The sequence below is a fragment of the Alligator mississippiensis genome, chromosome 4 (assembly GCF_030867095.1).
Source record: "Alligator mississippiensis isolate rAllMis1 chromosome 4, rAllMis1, whole genome shotgun sequence".
Classification (NCBI taxonomy): Eukaryota; Metazoa; Chordata; order Crocodylia; family Alligatoridae; genus Alligator; species Alligator mississippiensis.
The window spans coordinates 142363298-142377421 of record NC_081827.1 but is presented as its reverse complement, the minus strand read 5'-3'; the positions used below and the strand labels follow the sequence as shown (position 1 = coordinate 142377421).

The 14124-nt window shown below is 44.6% G+C and overlaps 1 long non-coding RNA gene across 1 annotated transcript in view; it reads left to right on the top strand.

The window, feature by feature from the left end:
- LOC109281893 (uncharacterized) overlaps positions 1-14124 on the top strand; it is a 93271-nt gene that overhangs the window by 56385 nt on the left and 22762 nt on the right. The window contains exon 2 of the long non-coding RNA XR_002088677.2: positions 4299-4378. This is a non-coding gene — a long non-coding RNA (uncharacterized LOC109281893). The remainder of the gene's footprint in view (positions 1-4298; positions 4379-14124) is intronic.

Sequence of the window (14124 nt, the reverse complement as noted above, 5' to 3'; positions counted from 1 at the left end):
CAGTGTGATAAATATTTGTGCTACTTATTTTGAGTTAAAAGCTTAGTTATGAATTGTCCTCATTCCAAAAATGTATACATCGTTGTTAGACTTTGTGTACTATATTTTTGTGATTGGAATCACCTACCCTCTTTGTTCTCGGCCATGCAAATATAGTCTCCAGTGAACAGCAACAAACACACTTCTTTTATTTTAATTATACATATACTCCTCTGTATAATACACAAGTTAAAAACTGCATTAGGGAGATCCATGGAAAACAAGTACAGGGGTAGTAGTTGCAATCCATTAGCCTGAATGGGGTATTCTACTTTAAACAGTCATCTTAAGTTCAATTAATGTAGAACAGAGAAGGTAACATGACTTCCTTCCGGTGTTGTAGGAATTTTCCTGTTGATAAACACACATTACTTTATGGTTTAGTTAATGTCTTATGCTTATATTTTGGAAAGCAAGATCTTCCTGTATGAGAAGGCTGGTCACTTAAATCTGACCCCAGAAGGCAAGTCACTTCATACCTTCATGATGTGTTGGCACTAGAATTCCAGTCAGTTATTTAATAAAAACACCAGTTTACTGTCGGGGCTATAAACTGTACAAACTAGTTAAGTTACAGATCTGCCTTTGCACTGATCATGATTATAATGTTCACAGCTCATACCAGGGATCCTGGTTTTCCATTTCCCATGGAAAAACAGAGAAAACCATGGATTTCCCCTTTTTATCAGAGAAAATATAGATTCATAGATTCATAGATGTTAGGGTCGGAAGGGACCTCAATAGATCATCGAGTCCGACCCCCTGCATAGGCAGGAAAGAGTGCTGGGTCTAGATGACCCCAGCTAGATGCTCATCTAACCTCCTCTTGAAGACCCCCAGGGTAGGGGAGAGCACCACCTCCCTTGGGAGCCTGTTCCAGACCCTGGCCGCTCTAACTATGAAGAAGTTCTTCCTAATGTCCAATCTAAATCTGCTCTCTGCTAGCTTGTGGCCATTATTTCTTGTAAAAAAATGTGTATTTCTCCTTTTAGCAGAGAAACCCACATATTCCCTGCTTTTGCAAAGCGCTCTGCAGGCTGGTAGAGCTCCAACCTGCAAGAGCTGTTTGCAAACAGGGCGGGAAACCCCAGCCCTGCCTCGAGGGGGAGGGGGAAGGGCGGGGCCTGAGGCTTTCACTCAGCCGCAGCTCCGCTCTGCTCAGCTTCACTTTTTGCTTCTGGAACCTGAGGTAAGTGGGGCTTGCAGGGGGCTGGAGGCCCCTGTGGCAGGGCTGGGGGGTTGCAGTTGATGGCTGGGGGCATCGGTAGGGCTGCAGGGAGCCAGGAGCTGGCCCCACCCCCATCTGAGCAGGCAGCAGCAGTGGGGTAGCAGGCTCCATGCTGCTTCTGCTGCAAACTTGGGTCCCTGGTCCCATAGCCCTGGGATCTGGGGGCCCCCTATGGCAGGGCTGGGGGGCAGGGGCTATGGGTGGCGGCAAGAGGCAAAAGTAGGGTGGGGGACTGTTGTGGGGGCAGTGAGGGGCACCAGCAGGGTTGGGATGGCATTGGGGGTGAGTGAGGAGCACCAGCAGGGCTGGGGGGGGTCATTGGGGGGCAAGTGATGGGCACCAGCAGTGTTGGGGGGAGGGCTGCAGGGGGCTTTTAATTTTAATGTTGGATTTGGGGGGTTTTATCAGAAAGTTTGTGATTTTTTTTATCAGAGAAAACCAGCATCCCTGACTTAGAAAAGGATTAAAGTCCTTTTATGCAGAGGTTTGCTGACAGTAAAATTACCTCAGCTTCTCTTTCATGTGTAAGTGTGAGTGTAGTGGCATACCATATATGAAGGTGAGTCTCTTGCACACACACACATATACGGAAGGAGGAACATACATGATGACATGATGTGACACTGACTTATTATTAGAGACTTTGAGGCTTCATTAATCATGAACGGTGAAGCCATGAAGGAGTTACTCAGACCCATGTGCAACAAACACTGATTAACCTTTTATAGCACATCATTCATGATTCTGTTTGTCAGAAGTTTAACAAAAATAATTTAGGAAGGCTGTAGAGTTTTTAAATGATCCAATGATACTTTGTTTCCTATATTCCAGCTATATAGGCCTTAGAGGGAAAATAAACTAAGATATTTTAGAAAGTTATAAAAATACACTTCAAATATATTATCTACAAAGAATAATGCTGTATTTTGAAAGTCTGGCTTCATTCCTGCCTTCCTAGGTCAGTGCCATGCTCTTGGGAATGTGATACTTACCATGTCCACCAATGTGCTCTAGAGCTAGAAGTTCACCAGTTAAGGGTGAACCTTGCCCAATGGTTCGAGAGCAGGTGCTGGGTATGACTCCAGAACAGTCTCATTAATACACTTCTGTCTCTGGAGCATATCAATGGACTCAGGTCAGTGGGTCACAGGTGAGGCTTGCTCAGTCCCAAGACCAGCCCAGTATGGTGAAGAGTTTTTGGTAATATTGGCTGAAATAGTTATCCTAGAACAGGAACCTCTGGGTAGTTGTGAAATGGTTGCACATTTAGGGCAAAAAATCCTATCTTCATGCAAGAAATCTCATCCATATAATTCACTTTATATATTTTTTTAAAGATAATGAGGTTCCAAGGCTCACCTACAGCTGAGAAATGCACAGTGCAACTCAGGAAGAGGATGCCTAAACGGCTCTCAGCTGCTTTGCAAGCTTCCAGTCAGGAACAGCAGCATTCCAGCCCTTTCCCCCAGGATAATTTAGAACAATCAGAGACTTCTCTAGGGCTGAAAAGAGATGTTACATTTATCCTGTGATAAACTTTTTTATCCTAGGACAAAAGTGCAGCCATACAGATGTCCATGTCCACTGTCCTGGGATAAATCCTAAAAAAGTTTTTCTTGGACTAGAAGTAGTAACAGTTTATCCAGGGATATTTCAGAGTACTTCTGTGCAGTTATCCCAGGACTGCATCACTGAATGAATGGCAGAAAAGCACTGCATTCAGCCACTTATTAAAACCTGATTAGAAGGCCAGTGCATGTACACACCAAGCCTGGCATAGTTTTGATCTGGGATAAACACAGGCACAACTTATCGAGGGACAAATGCAATGTCTTCCCCTAGCTTAAGTTACCCTGGCAGCCAAAGACCACAGGGAGCAGGAGAGGAAGGAGGGGTATCTGATGTTCCTTATCATGCTTACTGCACCCATATATCAAATACTGGGTGCATCTACATGTGTGCTTTACTGCCCAGTTCACTAATTGGCTCCACAGTAAAGCATCACCATCTACATGTGCACGAATATTAGGGCTCAGTAAATTAATTAACTCTGCCATGAGGGACAGTACTGTCTTATGTAGGAGTACTTAACTCCACTGAAACGCACTTGTAGATGGTGACGGGGCTGGCTGGGGCATGAGGGTGCTGAAGTGTGGGGGGCTGCCTGCTGCCTAGCCCTGCACTATATCACCCTTGTGCCCCAGCCAGCCCCAACACCACTATCTGGAGCCAGGGTTGACCCCTGCTCCATGCCCCTTGCCAGCCTGGGGCTGCTTCATCCTGGCTCAAACTGTGGCCCTGGAACACCTGACTCTGGTGCAGTTTGCACCAGAGTTTATCATGTCGCCTTAATAGCATGTGTAGATCCACCTACTGGGAGGAACTCGAGACTAGCAGAAATTTCTCCTTCACTATGCTGACCCTCTAAAGATTAACTGTGCTCGATAAGGGGCAGTTTTGTATGCTATATGGGGTCTACACACATATTTATAAAGTTGTGCTAGATTTTGATATCCGTGGCGTGCATTAGTTTTGCTTTATTTTCAAAACAGCCTGCTCCTCTGAGACTGAAAAACCACCTCACAGAACTCTGCAATTACTTTATTTTGCTGCAGCTCTGTCACTTGTTAAACATACTCACTCTGCAGACATAGGAAAATCCTAGCTGTGGCAATACAAAATTCCGCAATGTGGCACTATGGAGTTGAACAAGCAGAAAAGCTTCGAGTGCCAGATAGAGGAGTTTGAAAAAACTCGATCATGTCACAACCACTTAACTAAAAGCCTGGGAGATGTTTTATACCCTGCACACTTGCAAGTACATTTTAATTGTTTACGATTTCGCTATTTTCCAAATTAACTTTCAGATTTAACAGGGCTTGACAACCAGATTTGGATATCTTTATACTGAATAGCATGTTGTTGCATGACTAATTCCACTGAAATCAATAGGAGACGTTTTGTGGAGGAAGAAGCTATTTAATGTGAGTAGGTGTGTCCGAATATAGCTTTATCTGCTGCCTATTCACAGGTGGAGCAGTGGGCGTGTCAGTAAAATGAAAGCTGCATTGCGGGAGGGAAGGTGGACAGCTCTGGACTGCAAGGTAAAAGGTAAGAAATCTTACCAAGGTATGCAGGATAGTGACCCTTCTTGCATACAGGTGGTGAGTGTTTTCTTAGAAAATCCTCAGGAGAGGAACATCCCACCAATGGACTTCCTATAGTTCAAGGTGTCCAGTGTTATAGCTCAGCCAAAGAAGGTTTGAGCTTTGTAAGTAGCTGATCTGCAAAGTAGTCTTTTTGATGAAGGACTTTGCTCTAACATCTTCCTTATGGACAATTTGTCCTTCAAAAGTTTACTGCACAAGCCATTCTCTGTCAAACATAATCCACACATAATCAAATTATATGCTATAAGGTTCATTATAAACACATTTAATGCCTTGGCAATACACAGCAGCAAACCTTGCAACCTACTTTAGAATTGTCCCAATGATGTTTTTAAGTCAGGAATTTCACATAAATAAGCTTTTTTATGCTAGTTTCCTAGGAATTACACCGAAAAGGAAGCACTAGATCATCTAATCAAACCTGCTCATATTACATATGTTACATTCACTAATATCAGGCCTCAACTCTTAGCTTTGCTAGTTATTCAGTACTCAAAAGACCAATAAAAAGGAGAGACCAGCATTTCATCCATAACTGAGGTACTGCAGTGTTGGGTAATTGATTATGCAGGATATGCACAGATGATCTCAGCTGTGAACCACGTCTCATGAAACAGAAGATAATAATAATATTGATATTTAGATATTTGTTTACACTGGCATTTATAGGCAACCAGACTGAGCCAGCTGAATTGTCCTCTTCTATCAATATTTTACTTTGCTCTCCACATTTTATTCCTGCTTCTCATGTGGAGCGCTTCTAGGAATTGATATGCAAACTACTTCTCTCTTCTTCTGTGATTGACTCTAATTATGGACATTAAGAGATGGGAAGTGGGGTACAACAAGGCTAGAAGTCAGGTACAGAAAAGTGTGGACTTCCCATGTTAAGGCTTGCATTCAAGGGTAAATTCCAAAAATACTATATGGAACGACAGGGGAGAAGATATGTAGAGGTGGGGTCAACCTCTCAGCCTGTACTAGAGAGCTTGGCAGAGCTCCCCAAAATGAACAGAACTGAATTCCTTGAGGAGCTGCTCCATGATTTTTCCAGGGACTGAGGTGAGGCTGACCAGTCTGTAGTTCCCCAGATCCTCCTTCTTCCCTTTCTTAAAGATGGGTACCATATCTCCCCTTTTCTAATCGTCTGGCACCTCTCCCAACTGCCACGAGTGTTCAAAGACAATGGCCAGTGGCTCTGCAATTACATCAACCAACTCCCTCAACACCCTTGGGTGCATAGCATCCTATGGATTTGTATATGTCCAGCTTTTATAAAAAGTCCCTAACCTGTTTTTTCACCACTGTAGGCTGGTCACGGCTTCCCCAAATGATGCTGCCAGGTGCAGTAATTTGAGAGCTGACCTTGCCTGTGAAGACTGAGGAAAAAAAGGCATTGAGTACTTCAGCCTCTTCTGCATCATCTGTGACTAGGTTGCCTCCTCCATTTAGTAAAGGGCCCACACTTTCCCTGATCTTCCTCTTGCTGCTGACATACTTGTAGAAACCCTTCTTGTTACCCTTCATGTCTCTTGCTTGTTGCAACTCCAATTGCACTTTGGCCTTCCTGATTTAATCCTGGCATGCCTGATCACAATACACTTATACTCCTTCCTACTTGTCTGTCCAAGTTTCCATTTCTTGTAAGCTTCCTTTTTGTGGTTAACTCACTGATGAGCTCTCTCCTAAACCCAGCTGGTCTTCTGCCATACTTGCTAGTCTTCCTGTGTATTGGGATGGTTCGTTCCTGCACCCTCAGTAAGGTTTCTTTAAAATATGACCAGCTCTCCTGGACTCCTTTCCCCCTCAGACTGGCTTCCCAGGGGATTCTGCCCATCCATTCCTTGAGTAAGTTGAAGTCTGCTTTTTTGAAGTCCAGGGTCCTTACTCTGCAGCTCTCCATCCTTCCTTTCCTCAAGATCCTGAACTCAATTGTCTCATGGTTGCTGCTGCCCAAGTTGCCATCCACTACTACATTCCCCACCAATTCTTCTGTTTGTGAGCATGTTAAGGTTCCTAGTTGGCCTCTCCACCACTTGCAGCAGGATGTTGTCTCCAACGCTTTCTAAAAACTTCCTGGATTGCCTGTTGCCCTTCCAGAAGATGTCAGGGTGATTGAAATCCCCCCATGAGAACCAGGGCCTGTGATCAGGAAACTTCTGCTGGTTGTCTCAAGAAAGCCTCATCTACCTCATCCTCCTGGTCTAGTGGTCTACAGCAGACACCCACCACAACATCACCCTTGTTGCTCTCCCCTCTAACCTTAACCCAGAGATTTTCAACCAGCCTATCTCCAGCTTCATACTGGAGCTCTGGGCAGCTGTACAACTCTTTTAAATAAAGCAAAACTCCTCCGCCTCTTCTCCCCTGCCTGTTTTGCCTGAACAGTTTGTATCCATCCGTGACAGTGCTCCAGTCATGTGAGCTATCCCACCAAGTCTCTGTTATTCCAAACACATCATAGTTCTGTGACTGTGTAAGGACTTCCAGTTCTTCCTGCTTGTTTCCCAGGCTCCATGCACTTGTGTACAGGTGCTTCAAGTAACTAGCCAATTGCCATACTTTCTCAGGAAGAATGAGAGTGCCTCCCCTGTTGCCCATTCCTGTTTGTGCTTCCTCCAGGTCACCTACTTCCTCACTTATCTCAGAGCTTTGGTCCCCATTCACTGGTGAACCTAGTTTAAATCCCTCCTCACTAGGTTAGTGAGCCTGTCTGTGAAGATGCTCTTCCCTCCCTTCATCAGTGAATCCTGTCTTTTCCTAGCAATCCTTTTTGGAACAACATCTTGTGCTCAGAGAAGTCAAAGGCCTGCTGGCGACACTAGCTGTTCAGCCATTCATTGATCTGCAGGATGCATCTGCTCCTGCTTGAGTCCTTCCCCTTGACTGGAAGGGCTGAGCAGAACACCACCTGTGCCTGAGTCCCTAGCCCGCTTACCCTTGCACCCAGAGCCCTGTAGTCACTTTTGATCTGCTCAGGGCCACTCCTGGCAGTATCATTTGTGCCCTCATGGATGAGCAGTATGGGGTAGTAGTCAGAGGGCCAGATGAGTCTCGGTAACCCCTCTGTGACATCTCATATCCAGGCTCTGGGCAAGCAGCAGACCTCTTGAGAGATCAGGTTGGCAGATGGATGCCTCTATGCCCCACAGAAGGGAGTCTCCAACCACCAGCACCTGCTGTTTTCTTTTGGTGGTTGTGGTCTTGATCCTCCCAACCTTAGGGACGCTTGGCCTGACCTCCTCCAGCAATGGAAAGTGCTCCTTCTCCTCTGCTGCTAGAGCTCCATATCTGGTCTTGAGGCAAATTGCTGCAGGTGGAGATGAAGGCTTTTGCTTGCTGCCAGAGGTCACAAACTTCCAGCTTCCACTTTCCTGGGAGTCCGTGTCCTTTTCCTTTTGTAGTACTGCCTCTGGCAGTCCTTCCCCTGCAGTCCTAGAGGTCTTCTTCAGCACTGAATCGATGAAGTGCTCATGGTGGAGAATGCTTCCAAGCCTCTCCACCTCCTCCCGTTGCTCTGTTGCCTGATCCCTGAGAGACACCACTAGGAGGCACTGCTCACATCACAGGCACTCCCTCACCTAGTTGTTGGTGGAAAGAAACTGCAAGCCACAGCCTCCCCAGTCAAACCAGAACCTGGGTGGAAGCCTTGACAGTGAGTGGTCCTGCTTGGACAAACTCCTCACAGGTACAAGCAGAAGAAGAGCTGGCAGTGGCAGTGGCTCTGGCATTTCAACAGCCTTCAGTCATTTTTCTGGGACTTTTAATCCACACCCTCTTTCTTCCTGCCCCTCTATGCAAGCAGACCTTCCCTAGCAAATTCCCCTGTAAACTGGGAGTATCCAGTACACCTGTGTGAAGCGGCTAGTATTTGCTTTGGATTTGGATTCCACCGCTTCAGGGGACAGTGATTCGATTTGGTGATTCAAATCACTCCTGATTCAATTCAGCCGAAACTGATTCAGAGATTCAGCAGCAGCCAAGTCTCTGAATCTCTGAATCGGCCAGGCCAGGCCCGTCCCCTGCCCCTTTCCCAGCCCAGCAATGGCTGCCCCGCCTGCCCCAGCTCTCCGCACTTGGGGAAAAAAAAGCCGTGGCTCAGCAGGTGCTGCTGGGCCGGGGGCAATCCCCACTGCCCCACACTTCGTGGTGGGCTCTGCATGAACCCCTGAACCCCACCCCCTTTGCTCCCCCAGCCTCCCCACGAGTGCCCTGCATGGGCCAGTTCCAGCCCTTCAAGAAAAATAAAACCTGAAGAAACGTGGGGACTCACCACTGCTGTCAGCAGGGGGCAATCCCTGCTGCCCCATGCCACATGGGGGGCTCTGCATGAGCCCCCTGAAGTCCCGAGGCTGCACCAGGAGCAGTGTGTCCTGGGGTTTGTCTTGGCTTTGTTTTTTCTTAAAGGGCCAGAACCTCAGCTATGGGGCAGCCGTGGGGGGGGGCTGGAGGAGCAGGGGAGGGGGTTGAGGGGGCTCGTGCAGAGCCCCCTCTGCAGCGTGGGGCAGTGGGGATTGCCCCCTGCCCCGTAGCACCTGGTGAGCACCGGGGCTTTTTTTAAAGCACCAGGAACTGGGGTGGGTGGAGGCAGGCATGGGAGGGGCTGGGGGAGCAGCCGGGGGTTGTGGGAGCAGAGGGGTGGGGGGTGCTGGCAGGGCAGGGCTCCCTGCTCCAGCCACTGGGGACTGTCCGAATCATCAAAGCTCTTCGAATCTTTGCTGAAGATTCGGAGAGCTTTGAACCATTTTGGACTTTTAAAGTGGTCCCCTGATTCAATTCGGATTCGGAGATTCAGCCACCAAATTGAGCCGAATCTCCTCCAAATCGATCACCACCCGACGCTTCACACAGCCCTAGTATCCAGTCCACAAATGTTGTGCATCTGCTTCCATTCCTAGGTGTACAGTCCAACTATTTAGGTCCAAATGCAGAGACAGAGGATAACAGTTTCAAAAGCACCTAAGTGACTCTGGCTCCCTTAAAGAAGAGCCTAAACATATATGGTAGCATTCTTAAAGATATTTTATGTCCCAAGGATGCAGGTTAGTGGCTGGCAGGATTTCTGAAAGAGCCAAAATATATGTAGCAGCCAATTCCTATTAAAGTTAATGGGATTTGTGCTCCTAAACCACACGGCCACTTCTGACAGCCCTGTGGTTAAAATGGGAAAAAGAGCCCGAGTCCAAGGGGATGCAGTAGATGTAGGGTAGCTACAAAGAATCCATGAAGCCAAGCCTGTGTGTTACCCCAATGTAGGCATCTTCCTTGCAGAGATAGTGCATGCATTGTCTTTGTATTCTTCTCTCTGTAGAAGCAAGTGCTGCAAAAACATATTAGGGGAGGAAAGGGTTTAGCTGAGATATTGTTAACAGCCCAGCTAGCCTATGTGCAGACCCCAGTAGAGCCAGGACATGAGGTAGAGCAGGCCTTCTCCTTGCAGCTTGAAATGGTCTCCACTTGAACAGCATTTCTCACTGGGGTATAGTTCCTGTAGGGTGCTCATGGGTGAGTTAATGCATTGCTGCAGTTGCTTACAGATCTCCAAGCACCTAAGGTAGAAGAATGCCTGCCTTACTGTCCTGGGTGATTCCTGCATAAAGAAGAATGGAACCTAAAAATTAAGAATATATATGATCTCAGTTTGTGTCTGCCCTCCCCTCATACAGTATCTCCTGAACGTTTTGTCCAGTTGGCCTCAGATTTCCTAGAAACAAATTCCACACTGGGATAATGTCATGCTTGTGAAAGTTCAGTCTGATTATTTTTCATTGAGTCCAAGTTAGAGGGAGAGTGAAGACTGGGCATATAACGGATGGCTTCATCCTAACAGCTATGAAAATGTCTTGTGTTGATGATATCTGTGAGACTGCATGGGTCTAACAGAGAGCAGGATCCATCTCCACTGCTGTCCACATCAGGAGTAGTGTGAGAGATTCTTTCATTGATTTAGACTTATTTTAACTGACTTAAGCAAATATGTTCATCTATTTACTAGAGCAATCAGGATACAAAAAGGACCAAAGCCCACATTTAAAGATGCCTGCAACAACCCTGCTGTGACAAACTGCCCTTCCACCTCTTGTCAAGAGAAAGCCTTGGAAAATTTATTTTCAACTGACTTTACAACACATTGTCTCCAATTTAAATGCCCTCTTCCCCCCATTTTTTCCAAAAGTGAACATGAATGCATGGCTACGCATAACATAATTAGGAACTGTGTTTTTACTTCCCAGATGCTGCATAGACTTCTTGAGTGTCCTCATGCAAGTTATAGTGCTCTTTTTATGTATCTGTAAAATGGGCAGAATGCTGTTTCCTTTGCTTCAGAGTAAAATACTGTGAGTTTTTAAAGTCTTGAATGGAGAACAGCATGGATGCAAGAGAACTGTTAATAGTACAGGCAGTTGAAAATTTTCCATGGAAATATTTTTGACAGACAAATTTTATGAATGAAATGAAATGGAAATTTTCAAATACATGGAAAAATTGTTTGCTTGAAAGATTTGGGGTTTTAACTGAAAAACCAGTACCAGAAAATATGGGTTTTGGTTGCCAAAAACTTAAAAAAAAGGTTTTGAATGAGGTTATTTTTCATTTTTATGACATTAACTCAGAACTTTCAAAAGAACTTTTCAATGAAAATGGAAAAAAAGTTGAAAAATGTGTTTACAAAGGAAAACGATAATTTCCTGACCAGCTTTTGTTATTTCTATACTACCTGCACAGCAATACTGTTGGTACAAAGGAAGCACTGTTCTGAGTGAAAGCACTCAGTCTCAAAAGGTTGAGAACTGGATACATGATGTTGATGAACATTGATTTATTCATATCTATAGTTATATTTATGCATTCAGCAATTAATCAAAATTTTGTTTAATTCTTTTTCAATGCATGCCCCGTGCCTTAGTTACTACACAGGTAATATACTCTACTAAATCTGTTATTAATCTCTCTCGGGCTTTTCAGTGATACTCATCACTATAATGCTTAAGTGCATCACACCCATTAGTGGATTTACTCCTGTGAAAATAGGTGGTACTACTATACCCATTTTACAGGTGGGGTTCTGAGGCACAGAGAAATAAAGGCCAAAAGTGTCCAGTAACTTTGGACATCTGCTAGCTAGACCAGTGGTTCTCAATCTTTTCAGGCTCCAGTCATGCCTCCCTAACTTTTGCAAATGGAGCTGCACCCCATTTCAAAAAATGAATTCATCTATTACAGTGCTTACCTCCTCAGACAGCACCTGCTCACAGTGAAGGAGTATGTGCTTACATCCTCGCAGAGGGGCCAGACAGAGGTGGCTAGGAGTGGCCAGGCAGCTTGAGTCTGTGCTTATCCCCTCACACCTCAGGGCACCCTTCAAAGCATCTCACAGCATGACAGTGTGCCATGCACCTGGGCTGAGAATCACCTCAGTAGACAGACCTAGGACCTCAGTTTTTCAAACTATTTTCTTCCCTTTAGAGAACACAGAATAGTTTATTATAGCTAGTGAATTTGAGTGCTGCAACTATAGGTGCTCAACTTGAGATACTATAAGAGAGTTAGATTTTCAGGTATTGCTAAGTATATGCAGCTATCCCTGAAGTCTTCCTTGTAATCAGACCTCTGAAGCAGGCCACTGTTAGGACCCAAAGCAGACACCCAACATTTCTAGCTCAGCAATTTAGAAAAAAAAATGTTTAAAATATTGAGAGAATTGTCATTTTTTAAAATTTTTTCCTTTACTTTTAACAGTTTAAAAATATTTTATAGCTTTCTTTAAAAAAAACAACCCACAGTGAGCTTTTTGTCAGCGCAGCACCCCCACTTCTTCCGCTTGTGTGTGTGTGTGTGTGTGTGAGTGTGTGTGTGTGTGTGTGTGTAGATAGACAGATAACATAAATGCTCATGAGATGCTCATGAGTTCACATCTTCTGGAGCTGGAACTTAAAAAAGAACATTGAATTTTGCTGACTTGTAATAAATCCACAAGAATTGGTAACGCTGCCTATAGTGCAGAGAATAGGTACTCATATGACATAAGAACCTGCATATATTTATAGACCTGATCCTGTTATTGCTGATGTTAAATACAAAGTCCTTATTCACCTTAGGAAGCACAATATTGGATAACATAAGTATGGTTTTTCCAAAACTTCTCAAAAAGGAAGAAGGCTCTTGTATTTTAGACACTGGACTGGGACTCAGAAAATCTGGTTTTAATTTGTAGATTTGCTACTGACTTCTTGTGTGACCTTGAGCAAGTCTTTTAAGGTCAACTTTTTGCTTGCTGCCCTGTATTACTCTTGCATCCGCTACCTGTCTTAAGGTTACCTGCGCAGAAAACAGAGGAAACAGATTCCACAGAACTTCTGCCTAGGCTTAGTGCAGGTATATGCGGGCATACATGTGGAAGTGTTGGTTCTCTCACACTCCCACAATTGGCTGGTCAGCAGAGATGGGCTGACATACAGGGAATGGACACTGTGCTGGGTGGAGACTTGGTCCAGTCTCTGTAGCAGCAGCAGCAGCAGGCTGTTCTGGGTCAGTGAAAAATGTGATGTCACTTACCCTGGGCTAATAGTAAGTCTGCTATTGAGCCATCAATATCCTTGTGTCTCACTTCCCTGTCTATAATTTGAGGTTATTGATTACCTCTTTTCTTCCCCCTTTTGTCTGTGTTCCTTATTTAATTTGCAGAGTTCTTTGGGCAGGGGCAATCTCTTGCTCTGTGTGCGGTCCCCAGGATAATGAAGCCCTGCTCTCATTTGGGGATTGGTAGATGTTACTCATTGGGTCATTGATTTTTCAGGCTAGAGAAAATCTAGTCTTGCCTTCTCTATAATACGGAAAGACAATCTTTGCATGGCAATCTGTACCTCAAGCCCATATTTGGTGGTTGAGTTAGAGCACAGTTTTTTAAAAGACATCTACCATATTTTCTTGTATACAACATATGCCAAAATAAGATATACGCCATGTTTTTGAAGGGCAGAATAAAGAAAAAAAGATGTTTCCTTGCAGTAAGTAACTGAGTAGCAGCATCTAGGAAGCCGAGCCTGCTCATTCTTCTGCCCTCTGTGGATTACATGCAAAGTTACTTTTGCTTTTGCTTGGCAGAAGCTTGAGCAGTAAAAACTGCTGTTACCATATTGTTCACTTGTAATGCACATCCCAATTTCTAGCAGCTGTTTTTTTTGGAAAAAAGTATGTATTTTAAGTTTAAAAATATGATAGGCTTAATTTAAGGAGTTCAAATGATGGAGAATACACCATACACTTTTATTGCCTGGGTTAATTACTCTCACTGTTAAAAATGTGTCTCAATTCATCTAGTATATGCTTCTGGCCACTGGGTCTTGTTATACGTTTTTTCTGCCATCTTGTATCAGAATTCTTCCCTTCATTGGGGTGTCTACAAATTGTATCTCTGTAATCCCTGTATCTCTTCTAAACCCTTCTCAATTTTTCAAGATCCTCTTTAAACTATAGACACCAGAACAAGACTCAGTGGGCATGTCTACATGTTCATTAATATGCCACAGTTACTGTGCATTAAATTTAGTACTTGTATAATCAAGTACTGAATTAATGTGCAGTAACCAGAGTTACTGTGCAGCAGCACTGGCAAATGATTTTTTAGTGATATTACTGCACAGTAGCCTAAAAATACTGCACAGTAGTGTGTTAGCACTGTTTATG